General features: G+C 39.9%; 1 long non-coding RNA gene across 1 annotated transcript in view; it reads right to left on the minus strand.

Moving 5' to 3' along the window:
• Window positions 1-632: 632 nt before the first annotated feature.
• LOC149167630 (uncharacterized) overlaps window positions 633-13,747 on the minus strand; it is a 57,480-nt gene continuing 44,365 nt past the window's right edge. The window contains exon 2 of the long non-coding RNA XR_016260569.1: window positions 633-1,136. This is a non-coding gene — a long non-coding RNA (uncharacterized LOC149167630). The remainder of the gene's footprint in view (window positions 1,137-13,747) is intronic.

A 13,747-nucleotide genomic window follows, 5' to 3' on the forward strand; every position in this document is an offset into this window, starting at 1 on the left:
TGTTGATGTATTTTGGTTTATATGTGTATTGCACTAGTGCCATTTTGCTACATTCGCCATTACGATGCTTTATATAATATCGAATTATGCCGATTTGGTATCGAATGCATCTGCATGGATGTAAATATTTTTTTAAATTACAATTTGAACATTCTACGCTATTGTTCAGTCAACTCAGTTTTTCCCATTTTTCCCTGCCTCTGGTTCTTGAGGCCAACTGGTTTGGTCACTAATCGATAACGTTGACCCATATATATAAGGTGAGTTTAGCATAGCCCCTTAAGGTCAAAGACAAATTACCTTTGTAAACCTGTTGTTTACCATCCATCCTTCTAAACACACGGTTAGTTAACTAGTAAATGTATAACATAGTTCTATTTAATTGACCAGGCCATTTTCCGTGGTGCTAAATAGTCCTAAGTGATTCAGAGTATAGCATTTTTATACATGAAAGGCACCAGTTTCCTATCGATAAACCAATGAATGATTGAAAAAATAATTGATGCATCTCTTGGAATGCTCAGGAATAAATAAGAAACATCATATTGTTAATATATATTTACTTGCATACAGTCAGCAGTAACATCAAAAGGCAAGGTTTACCAAAAATAATTCTATCATGCGGAAAACAATGCAAACCAATAAAATGCTTTCCTTGAAAACTCTAATTTACTAGGCTCCAAGGGTGCAGAGCTACAAGCTGAAGCTAAACATTTTTTCATCATAAGAACATGTTACAACTTGCATGCTACACTGTACATAATTACACGAGTTCAGTGAAAGCTAACAGAATATTAGCCACTATTATTAATTACTCTAAAGCCTTATAAGGTTGTAGCATCCATATCCATTCTACCGATCCTCTTTTCTAACTGTGTACATTGTTAGAGAAATTTCTCAATCTGAAGTCTACAAATTCATATATACAATTATGTACACTAAGTGCTGGTATGCCAATTCTCGGCCAAAAGAAACGCTAATGTCACATGAATATGCCCTCATGTACATGCCGAGGATACTAGATGTAACTGTAGTGCTGACCTGGCCAATCCAGCCCATGCAATTATTCCAACTGTTAACGCAACCCAACCAAGCATATCATACTTGAAATCACTGTTTTTCTTTTTCCTTATAGCCTGCAGATGGCGGAAAAGATCAATGATACATCAAGCCAGAGTGTACAGAAATAAGATGTAAGAAGTTCAACAAACCTACAAATTTACAGATAAAACAGATATTGAGCTTCTCATTTGACATTCAAATATAACATGCTAGAAAATGGGAAGTGGCAAATGGAGCCTTGTAGAAGAGTAACATCAGAGATGATCCTAGCTTGATATCTTTTCAGAAACCTTTGCGATGTGGAGAACTCGATGGATAATTCTAAATAGTGGTTGGCCTTTGGAATGTACAGTGAATGAATTGTGGGCCACTTACATGTAGAGGAGGGTATCTTTTAAATTGTTGTTTCACTCCTCTGTTTGGAGACCATAATAGAATTTTCCTCCTATTGACATAAAATCGATTTACAGACACAAAGAAACATGTTTGCAAGAAAGAACGAAAGAACCAAAATAGGTCAATGGCAATCGAAAGAGAGATTATTTTGATTCCTTCTATTAGAAAATCCCTCTACTCAAAACACAATAAAAAACACCTTGGTATTCTTGATGTAGTTACTATTTCCATGTCAAACAACACAACTTTTCCCAAATGTCTGTAGGATATAACCTTCACAGATTCTTCGAGGACAGAGATTAAGGTGTATGGCGCACACAATGGAATTCTTCTGTGATCTAAATGTATCGTCACAAAGATGAACATGTTTGCTCTCTAGGAGATTGAAAATGCATAGTGTAACTATTAGACATTTTTTCCCTTTTCCAGTTAATTTTTCCCAAAATTCAGCAGGGATTTCTTGGAATCATAAGTTTCAACTCTGTAATCTGCAGAATTCGAGTGCCCCAGGGGTTTTTCAAGGTGCTGAAACCATTTATGCATTCAAAAACAGATTTTAAACAACTAAAATTCACAATCTTGCAAAAATGTTGTTAAAGTTGGCAACTTGGTCCAAATTCCACTTTGGACAGCTCATTTGATGGAGATAATTAGTGCATTGTATTCCTCTTTTCATGAGGACCAAAATCGACTTAAAGATCATTAAATTTGGAGAAGGAGAAATATTTTTTTGAGGCCAAATTGTTAATTTTAGGTATGTTCTATGCTGAGAACAAATTTACTTCAATTTTCCATATTAGCTCAATATCAATTCCAGATTAGCAATCACATTTAGCATGATAGTAAAACACATAGAACATAAACATAAATCGCAAAAAACAAGCCAAGACAAGAGGACACCAGATGTGGCGCCAACCAAGGACAAACTCCAATGTGGGGAAACCCTTGATCAATTCTTCTTATGTTCTTCAGTAGTTCTGCAGAGAGAGAGATAGTACATATACATCAGAAGTCAACATTTTGACTTGACAAAACAAGAGCAAAGATCTTCTTTAAGAAGATGACACATGAGGTAGCAGATCTGAACTCAGGTGATTCCATCACCATGTTGTACCCATCGCTGAGCTACACCTCATCATCATGTTGCACCCATCACTGTGTTGCATCTCATCATCATGCTACACCCATGCTGCGTCCATCACTGTGCTGCACCTCATCATCATGCTACACCCATCACTGTGCTGCAAATCATCATCATGCTGCACCCATCACTATGTTGCACATCATCATCATGCTGCATCCATCACTATGCCGCACCTCATCATCATGCTGCACCCATCACTGTGCTGCACCATGTTGCACCTATCATCACTGTCACCTATATGATGCATACTGCAATACTGTCACGGGACACCCTTAGCGTCTTGCTATGGCTTGCAGCATAGTAAAGCAACTGGCTGTAGCTGTAGATTAAGAAACCCTTCAAATTAAGCTCATGGATCATCACCAATATGCCCAGACAGTCTTTAATTATGCCACGCTGTTACCTACAGTAATATGGCATCATGTTAGCAAGAAAGGTGACTGTAACAAGTTCTCTTCGAGCTGCTAATAGACAGTGGTTTTGGTCACCTTAAGATAGCAGTAAGGATCTCTTTGAACAACAATACGAGACTACTAATGGACCTCTCTTAGCTGCAGATAAGGGCTGCATAATAAGCCTTCCTCCATGACTGCTTCTAAACAATGGTAGTCCTTCTCTTCCACGCTGGAAGTTCCACTACCCTTGGTCTTGGAATAGAGACCCTTTTCCTTACCTAAAGGCTCCTTCAGCTTGCTGCGTATAAGAGCTTTACAAACAGCGATTTTTCTGCCAGCATATAGGAGTCCCTTGACTGTGTATAAGGGTCACCCTTTGAACAACAATGAGGGCTCTATAGAACTGCGGTTTGGTCCTTCACACGGTACTGGTTAAGGCCTCTCCCTCTGTGTCTTAGCTCACCCTTTAGGACTGTGGCTAGGGTAAGGATAGACCCTCCATGACAACGATAGGATCTATCCTTTTTGACTGTATTATGGTCAAGGGCATGCTTTATTGACTGTGCCTCAATCTCAATTAGAACAGTAGTTAGGGCATCCCTCATTTAGGACAATGTTTAGGCTTTTACTTAACTGTAAGTAGGGTTTCCTCATCTCAGCGTTTAGGGCTATTGCAACCAGCATATAAGTCCTTGTTTTACTACGTTCTAGTCCCTCGTTTGATTGCATCCTGGTCCCTTTCAGAATGGCGGTTTAGGGCATGGCAGATCTCTTCTTAGGACAGTGTATCCTCTTGGGGACTTCCCCTTCCACTAAAACCCAAAACAGTGGAGAGAAGAGATCACAAGAGGTGAGTCTCAAATGACTTGCAAGGCACCTCTATTTATACTAAAACGTGGAGGACAAGTGGGGGTAATTTGGTTGCTAGCCGACCTTGACGAATTGTCACATAACACAAATAAATTCATATCTCCATGAATACTTGTCGGAATCAGATGATCTTTAAATCAATCCTACACCTCTCGACAAGAGGAATTCAAAAAAAATATCAGCTGCCATGAATAAGAAGACCCACATGGATTTTGGCCCTAGTTGCCAATTTTAACACAAACCCACACGTGGAAATTGTTAAGGTCAGTCACACCATCATGTAGGCTCATGAAGCTCGAGTGACATGTCTTTTGACCCTCAACGACTTGTATAAATAAGGATAACCACAAACCTCATTTGGCACCTCGTCAACTCACACATCCTTCTCTCTTCATCTGATTGGTTCATGCAACTATTGGGCAGCTGATTTTTCTTATACGTGTGGCAGAAAGGAGAACAAAAATTACAGGGCCAAAAATCTTAAGTTTTTCTGCAATTTGTCCAGGGTTTGAACAGTGTTGACTTTTACTTTCTGGGCAGCTTTTGACTTCGATTTTTTGGGAGAATCTATCCCCCAAAAGGCTGCATTTATTGGCACAAAAACCGAGGTGATTTGGGCACTTTGACCTACATTGACTACAAGCCTGTTTGACTGTAGGGTTGACTTCAGGTTGACTAAATTTGACTGCAGATTTGTTGACTGTTTTGGGCTGACTTTGACCAGCAAGAGAGGTCGAGTTCCTCTCTCCCTTGACCAAGCCGTTTTGGGGAAGTTTGACCAGACTTTGACTAGTGTTGACATTCTGGTTAGGGCTGATTTGACTGCTGTTGACTGAGGGCAGAATTGCTGATTTGACAGGGCTGTTTTGGACAGTGATTTAGCAAGTCAATTTTGACTTTGACTTTGTATTATTGTACTCCCTTTCTCTGCCAAACATTTGATATAATAATAAGAATCGAACAAAGGGTTTTCCCCATCTTGGGGTTTTTCCCTGGCATTTGCCAAACACTGGTGTTCTCGTCTTGACTTGTCTTCTCCATTTATTGTTTATGTTCTATCCACGGTTACTATCAATGTGATTAATGGTTAATGAGATTGCTATTGGTAATTAAGTGAAAATTGTCATTGGGTTGATAAAAGGACATTGAATTAATTGTTGCAAGCATAGAACATACCATTGTGATCTAAACTTAACATGGTATCAAAGCTCAAGTGAAGACAAAGCCCAAGCAAGAGGGAAAAGCAATCACTAAGAGATCAGTTCATTGGACAAGTCTCAATGGCCTCTACGTCGTACTTCAAGTCTGAGGACAAGCTCAATGACAAATCTAACTATCATGCATGGAAGATGACTTTGGACTATGTGCAGGGAAAAGTGGTAGAGCATCCTTCAAATGCACCTACTGCTACGAAAATGAATTATCGAAAAGGTCAGGTCAAAGCAAAGAAAATTTTGATTGACTCCATTCAAAAGAATTTGGTTGCCTATATTTCTGATTTGGGAACTTCTAAATAAATATATAATAAGCTAGTTGGGATGCTCAAAGTGAACAATGCAAAATCAAATCCTCTTTCTCAGACACAAGTTGAAGGAAATCAAGATGGATAAAGGGGAGTCTACCCAAACCTACTTCATGATAATAACACAAATCAAAGATGACCTACTATCAATTGGAGAAGTTATTGGTGACAGGGAGCTCACTCTCATTGCACTTAAAGGTCTTTCAAGACCATGGGATGTATTTACCACCACCATTTTCAACAACAATAGGTTACCTAGTTTCGATGAATTATTGGCTAGAGGCACTCAAGAGGAAACAAGCATGATGGACAGAGATAAGTCCTCAAATGGAAATGAACCAATTGCCATCTCTGCTCCTGCAAAAAGGAAGAATAATGTTGGTCCAAGGAGACAGGGTCAAGGATCTATGAAGGGACTCAAAGAAGGAAGAAAAGGAAGGTGTTATAATTGCAACAGGATCGGCCACTATGCTAGAGAATTTCCTCATAAGAAGAATCCTCCAAGGGATCATGAGAACAACAACAACAACAACAATTTTAAAGGCAATGGAAATCAAAGGAACAACAGGTCAACAACAAAGGAAAGAGGAATGCTCCCGGTGTTTGAAATGGAAATGGTCAACCTCCCAAAAGGACAAGAAATTCCAGGTATGATGAAAGTAATGTTGTAGAAAACAATATGAGTTTTATCTTATTTCCACTCTATCTATTGCCTCTCCTCCAGATACTTTGGACCATTGGTTGATTGATAGTGGAGCCTCATGTTGGAAAATGTAACTAGGTCCGGTCTTCATTTAATATATTTGAGTCATCTTGTAATGTACTTGTCAAAAGAATAAAGAAAAAAAAAAATATTATTATTATTGTGACTTATTAAAGCATGGGTTTCATGCTTCGGTCACCATGTTTTAGGTCAAAGTCTCCATTGATGACTTCTAGGATTTATTCTAAGTCAATAGAGTCATTGTACTTTTAAAGAGACCCTTCTTGGGCTTTTGAATCATGTAAAAAGGTTTAGTATTGAGTCAAATGTAATTTATGTATCCTCCACATCAAGTCGGCCTAGAAGAAATCAAGTCAGCCTAAAGACACTAATTCGACCACACATGGAGCCTATAAATACAAGCATGTCAAATTTATTTGGAGCACACTCTCATAAGAAGTTCGATATCTCTTGAAGCCGGAAGAAGTGCGAAGTACGAAACCGGGAAGCCAAAGGAAGTGCGAGTTGGGTGGAGTCTAAGGAGAAGAAGAAAAACGAAATTTTGGTCTCTCTATCTCTCTCTCTGTTTCATGCTCTAGATTGGGAAATCTAAGTCTTCTAAGTTTCGTTGATGTTGGAAGCTACCTGTGCCAGAAGCTGCTACATAGTCAAAGTTGTTGGAGGCGAGGTTGAAGATTTGGGACGCTGACTTGGTGTGGAGGGAAGGTTTGGTCTTTGTCTAAGGTGAAGAGTCTCAAAGAATACTATTGAAAGGAAGAGAATTTTGACTGGGTTTTCCCGTCGAGGGGGGTTTTGCGCTGGCACAGTGCCTACATCTGGTGTCCATGACTCCATTGTTTTATGTGCTATTGCTTTGGTAATTTCTCGATGAACTAAAAGAAAGAAGATATAAAAAATCGTAATAACAAATCGAGAACATCACAAGTACTTATCAAGAATAAGAAAATATTTCTACCTTTCTAATTTTCTAACATGGTATCAGAGTTTTGGTGAAGAAAGAAGAAAAAGGAGTCTGAAAGTTGTTAGATACTTTGTCGATCTATATTTGTTTGAATTGTTTCTAGGGTTTGCTATGTGTTGTAGTAAGGTATGCATACCTATGGAAGAAACATTGAAACCCTAGATATAATGAAAGGTGTTATGAAGTAGTCTAGGGTTTATGACAAAGTCCCTAGCAAGATGTTGAAGAATATGCGTCTCTTGTTTTGGTATCTGATATATGTAAAATTGAAATGCTTCTGTGATTCTGATATGGTTAACTTCATGCTTCTATAGATTTGGTTGTCCTTGCTATCTAAGTTGTGCAAGTACACAATCTTCATATGGTGAAGATGTTCGTTGATGTGATAAGCATGATGAGGATGATGATAACTCTGATGCAAATGGTTGGCTGCCACGAAAGATTCTCTGATAATGAAAAAAGAAGAAATCTCCCTAGATTAAGAGGGAGCTTGAATGAAACAAATCTCCCTAGGATAAGAGGATGGTTGAGAATATTCTTTGTACAGGAATGATTAGATCCTCTTTGATTAAGAGGGAGTGACAGATATGATTCTCTACTTCATGTGTCATGCACTAGACCAGGACTAACAGTCGTAAGTTTTAGTGAAGGCCATGAGTGAGAGAAGGAAATTGGAGAATGCATTTTGAGGTGCTGCTGAAAGAAGGAAAGCAGGATCCGATTGAAGAATATGTTGTTGCATGAGAAGTAGGAAAGGAAAGTGTATGATTGAGGAATCTTCTATCAGAGATTCGGTTGATAGTCCTACTATGAAAAGTTGAGAAGCAACATCAAGTTGTCTAGAAAGACCCTGGAGGTTTGTATTTGATTATGTACATATGAAAGTATATTATTGATTGGGGTTGTGTTTGTACAGGTGAATCTCTCGAAGGTTTCGATAGCATGTTGGTTACCTATCAGTTTGATTGGGAGAGATTGGTCATCCTTAATCTGTTGGATCAAGGAGTGTTGAGGCTTTGTGAGTGAAGCATTGCCTAAGAAGACATCTAGCCGGCACGTTGTGTTGATGTCTAGGTCTCGAAGTTGGAAAAGGTGGTGTTGATTATAGAGCTTTGTTTTAGGATACACACCTGGATCTTTGGGTTGGTGGTTAGAAAGTATGCCTAATGCTACCTAGAGGGGTTGAAAGATTGAGTCCATCTTATTCCCACTTGGATAGATTGCCCTAGTCAGGAATCTAGTCCATGGCATTGCGGTGCCTAAATTGTTGAGAGATTAATGGATAGATTGCCCTGGTCAGGAATCTAGTCCATGGCATTGCGGTGCCTAAAGTTCATGGTTTATATAGTTGAGATCTTCCTTGTACTTGTATATGATGAATACCTCCCTAGTTAAGAGGGAGTGTTGGAAAATGTAACTAGGTTCGGTCTTCATTTAATGTATTTGAGTCATCTTGTAATGTACTTGTCAAAAGAATAAAAAAAGGAAATTTTATTATTATTATTGTGACTTATTAAAGCATGGGTTTCATGCTTTGGTCACCATGTTTTAGGTTAAGTCCCGATTGAGGGCTTCAAGGATTTATTCTGAGTCAATAGAGTTATTGTACTTTTAAAGAGACCCTCCTTAGGCTTTTGAATAATGTAAAAAGGTTTAGTATTGAGTCAAATGTAATTTATGTATCCTCCACATCAAGTCGGCCTAGAAGAGATCAAGTCGGCCTAAGGACACTAATTCTACCTCACATGGAGCCTATAAATACAAGCAAGTCGAATTCAATTGGAGCACACTCTCTCACAAGAATTTTGATATCTCTTGAAGCCGGAGGAAGTGCGAAGTATGTTGCCGGGAAGCCAAAGGAAGTGCGAGTTGGGTGGAATCTAAGGAGAAGAAGAAAAACAAAATTTGGGTGGCTCTCTCTCTCTGTTTCGTGCCTTGGATTGCAAGATCGAAGTCTTCCAAGTTTCGTTGATGTCGGAAGTTGCATGATGCCGAAAGTTCCCTGATGTCGGAAGTTGCTACATAGTTGAAGTTGCTGGAAGAGAGGTCGAAGATCAGAGAGGCTGACTTGGTGTGCAGGGAAGGTTTGGCCTTTGTCTAGGGTGAAGAGTCTCAAAGAATACCATTGAAAGGAAGAGAATTTTGACTGGGTTTTCCCCTTAAGGGGGGGGTTTTGCCCTGGCATAGTGCCTACATTTGGTGTCCATTGTTTTATGTGCTATTGCGTTGGTAATTGCTTGATGAACTAAAAGAAAGAAGATATAAAGAATCGTAATAAAAAATCAAGAATGTCACAAGTAATTATCAAGAATAAGAAAATATTTCTGCCTTTCTGATTTTCTGATTTTCTGACACTTCAAGGCACTTCACTAGATACAAGGAGGCCCTCTAAAATTTGGTTGGAAAGAAAACTAATTTAAAGATTATACTTGGGGATAATGCCACCTACCCTGTGAAAGGGATACGTACTGTCACTCTTCACTTGAATCAAGGTCAAACCATACATCTACAAGAAGGGTTGTATATGCTCAGGTCACTTGACACGAGGATTCGGGATTCGTAGGATACGGGGATTCGAGAGTCGAATTCGGACACGTCGACCGCTCAAAACAAGACACATAGGATTCGTTATATATTATTTTATTAATATATATATATATATATATTAAAAATTAGATATTTCTTACACAAATTCTCATTAATGATACAAATTCATTGATTTCAAACATAGATCTTCATCTAGATGTTAGTTTTATTGTTTACAAAGTAAGTTATTAACATTATAGCATGCATAGTACATACAAAATTCAAATACATGTCACATAATTCATGATTCATAAATGAAAGACAACTTACAAGATAGTAAGATAAAGACACTGACAACTGTAGTTTTCTCATTAAGTCATCAAATCAAAATGTGTTACACAAGTAGTGCAATGCCAATGGCAAATGCCAAATAGAAATAGAAAATATAAAACAACTACAAGTATACGAGCCTTAAGGCAATAGGTAGCCCATGACTCATGAGTCAACAATCCTCATAGTCATCATCAGAATCAGCATCAATGTTCTCATCATCATGGTCACCAAACTCACCACTGCTCTCCTCTGCATCCTCCTCCTCCCTTTATCCATAGTCGCCTCTGCATCTGCTGGTGTGGAGGATGACCCCTCTAAAATATCACTGTCATCAAATCTAACAAGCTCTAGCACTAGATCATTGAGATCCATGTTAGCCAATGCCAATTCAACATTGTTGTCCAAACCCATATCATCAGGAAAGACATCCCACATCTTTGTCTTTCCCCTCAACCACTCTTCCCTCTGCTTGTAAATAAGACGAAGGTTGGTGTGCACATACACCATTGTCTCTGCCCTGGATTGCTCAAGCCTACTCTTCTTCACACTATACAAATTCCCATATGTGCTCCAATTCCTCTCGCAACAAGAGGATGAAGTCACCTAAGAGAGGAGCCTCATGGCTAACTACTGAAGAGGAGGGTTTGTTGCCCCATGATTTGCCCACCAAGAATAGGTCTTCTTAGCCCCCTTGTCTCTAATCACATCATATCCTACAAATCGACCAGTGCCAGTGGACAACTCTGCAAAGGCATCCTCCGCCTCATCAAGGGATGCTCTATCCTGGAAAACCCACCTGAATGCATCTTTCCTCCCCTGTGAGATTTCACCATCCATGTGAGGAGGGAATCTGCGGGAAGGTCCACCATTCAGCCACTCATGGCTGTAGTATTTTGGGTTCAATGAGTGAGCCAAACAATGTAAAGGTGTGCAATTCTTGTCCCATCTGCTGACAAGAATATCTTGTATAGTACCACAGAAGGCCTTTGGTGATGTCTCATACTCGAGGCACTCACTCTGTAGAATAATGCTCCTCACAGACTCAATCATGGAATCCCATCCCTCATAAACCTCTCCTAGGATGGGTTTGTCTATATCTGCAAATCGAAGCAAAGAAATGATAGGGTCCATGATCTGAATAATTAGATCTACCCTCTCCCACCAAGCATCATCTAGCATTGTGTCCTTCACTCTTTTAGAGGCTACTTGATCTGTCTTTCTCCAAAAAGACCAAAACTCAGAAATAACCATGGCCCCAAGAGCGATCTTGACCTCCCTCAACCTCTTCAACATCATGAATGAAGAGGCAAACCATGTATCAACAATCTTCAACAATGATAGATTGTTGTACTCCTTGTAGATAGTGAGGGCATTTGTATGTCGTGCATCCTCAATAATGTTACCAATCCAAAGCACATCAAAAGCAATGGATTTTAGTGCTAAGTTCAATGAATGGACAATGCAAGGTGTCCAAAACACTTGTGGATATTTAACTTCCACAATCATGCCAGCAGCCTTGCAAACAGGCGCATTATCTGTAATGATTTGCACACAAGACTCAACACCTACATCTTCAATAACTTTAATAAATAACTCACCCATAAATTGTGCAACCTTGTATTCTCCAAGTGTACCCACTGCTTTCAAGAAAACTAGACCATTCAAGGAAGACACCATGAAGTTGATGATTGGGTGTCGTGTTGGATCTGTCCATCCATCAGAAACAATGCTAACCCCAGATGTTGGCCATGATGCTTTAATAGGCTCAAACATTTTTTGCACCTCTTTTTTTGGCTTCGTCAACAATGTGGTTTTAAGCTTCTCTGAACCAGGAGGCACATACCATGATGGAGACTCGTGTGTTAGAGCTCGACACATCTCAATAAATAGAGGTGAGCATGCAACATTAAATGATATGAAGTTTTGATAGAAAAATAAGGCAATGGTGAGATCAAGCTCTTCCCGTTTTTCTTTTTGAAAAATCTTGTCCATTGGACCAAGTGTAATTACTCTTCTTTTTGCTACTTGTCCCCCAATAGAACTCTCAAATGGAAATTTGGTGGTGCCTTTCCTCAAAAATGGAAGGGGGTCTTCATTCTTGGTTTTTCTTGATTTCGCAGCCACATTTTCCATACCAACAGTGAACTCTTTTTCCATTTCTTTCCTCTTTTGTAAAGGAATAGCTTTACAAGATCCAATTCCACAACCTGGTAAAGCCAACAAATGGCCTTTCACACGGTAATATGTGCTTTTGAAAGAAATGTGGCAAAAGTTGCATCTCCATTTCACATTGCCTCCTCTCTTCCCCTTGGTGCTTGTCCCATCCTCTCTTGTGACATATTTCCACAAGGGATATTTCTCAATGCTGTCTTTAGGTCCTCCTCTTCCCTCAACATTACTTGCAACAGACTGTGATGATATTGGGGGAGGAGGGGCATCTCCAATGGAGACATTCTTCCCCTTCCTTTGCCCCCTAACTGCTGCCCTTGATTGAGCCATGAATACTGTAAAAAAATAAACAAAACATATTGTAAAAAAAATCATATACAAATTGTTGTAATAGAAATGCAAAAAATAGAGATGAAATGCACTTACCTGGTGCTTGAATCTCCTTGTCGAATGCTCCACACCCTTAGCTCCTTGCTCCAAACCCTTAGCTCTTTGCCCACAGCTCAGTGTATGCAACACTAAAAGAGAAAAATGGTAAAAGACTGAAAGAATAGCGCCTTTTTATGCCTGCGGGTTTCATTTTTTGGGGATTCGAATCCCAAAATTGGGACACATTGTGTCCTAACGGGACACATACGGGATTCGTATGTGTCACATTAGAACACGATGTGTCTTGTTCTGGGATTCGAATCCCCAACAAATCGTGTCCGACTCTGAAGCAGCGTCCTTTGCGCTGTTGATGTCTGACATGCTGTCCACCAACCACTGCACTGTTGACATCTAACATGTTCTCCACCAAATACTGCGTTGTTGTTGCTACTGTATTGTTTCCTTTGACACTGCCACTGCCAATGCTACATATGTACTACAGCTCTCTCTCAAATGTTGCATCTGCTATGCTGCTAGCACTGCCACTGCTAACACTACATCTGTACTAAAACTCAATTGTTGAGAGAAGCTACTGAAAACATCCAAAGCTGGACAAGTATCTAGTGGATACACCTTGGTGCTAAAAGCTTGACTATTGCTAGTCCCACGCTCTCTTCTGAAGCCATTGTGTTGCTGAAGCTCTATACTGTGCCTCCACGCACTCCTGCCTCTCTAGTCTGCGTTGCTCATGTTCTAGCGCTACTAACTATTGCATCTGTCGCTCCAACACTCCATGGCACCAACTGAAAACTCCTCCATCCCGCTACTACTGATCATGGGCTCCCGTAGCAAGGTGATGATCCAAGAGGTGGGCTCCTCAAGGATCCTGCCCATCTGTAGCTCTATCGAACTACAGTTCTATATCAGCCCACCTCCCTCCTGGAGGTATCTTGGCTGTCATGGCGAACTCCTCCTCCTGTTCGATCTTTGCAGCTACAACCTTAGGATTGTGCTTCTCATCCTTGTCCTTTTTCTTCAAAGGACACTAGGATGCACACTGGCCCATCTCGCCACATCTGAAACATTTCACCTTGGATACGTCCTTCTTTTGTCTATGTTTCCCCTGATGTCCCTTCGATGCAAGGGTTGCATTATCCTCCTCCTCTACTTTGGGCTTCGACCCATTGTTGTTGCTTCTCCCGTCAAGTTTGACCTTAAGCAGGTCTCTCCTCAACTCTTCTTGTTTCAGAGCTGTCCACATCTCGTCCCAATTTGG

The sequence above is a fragment of the Pinus tabuliformis genome, chromosome 5_1 (assembly GCF_031772625.1).
Source record: "Pinus tabuliformis cultivar Carrire ecotype Pingquan chromosome 5_1, CPIR1, whole genome shotgun sequence".
Taxonomy (NCBI): domain Eukaryota; kingdom Viridiplantae; phylum Streptophyta; class Pinopsida; order Pinales; family Pinaceae; genus Pinus; species Pinus tabuliformis.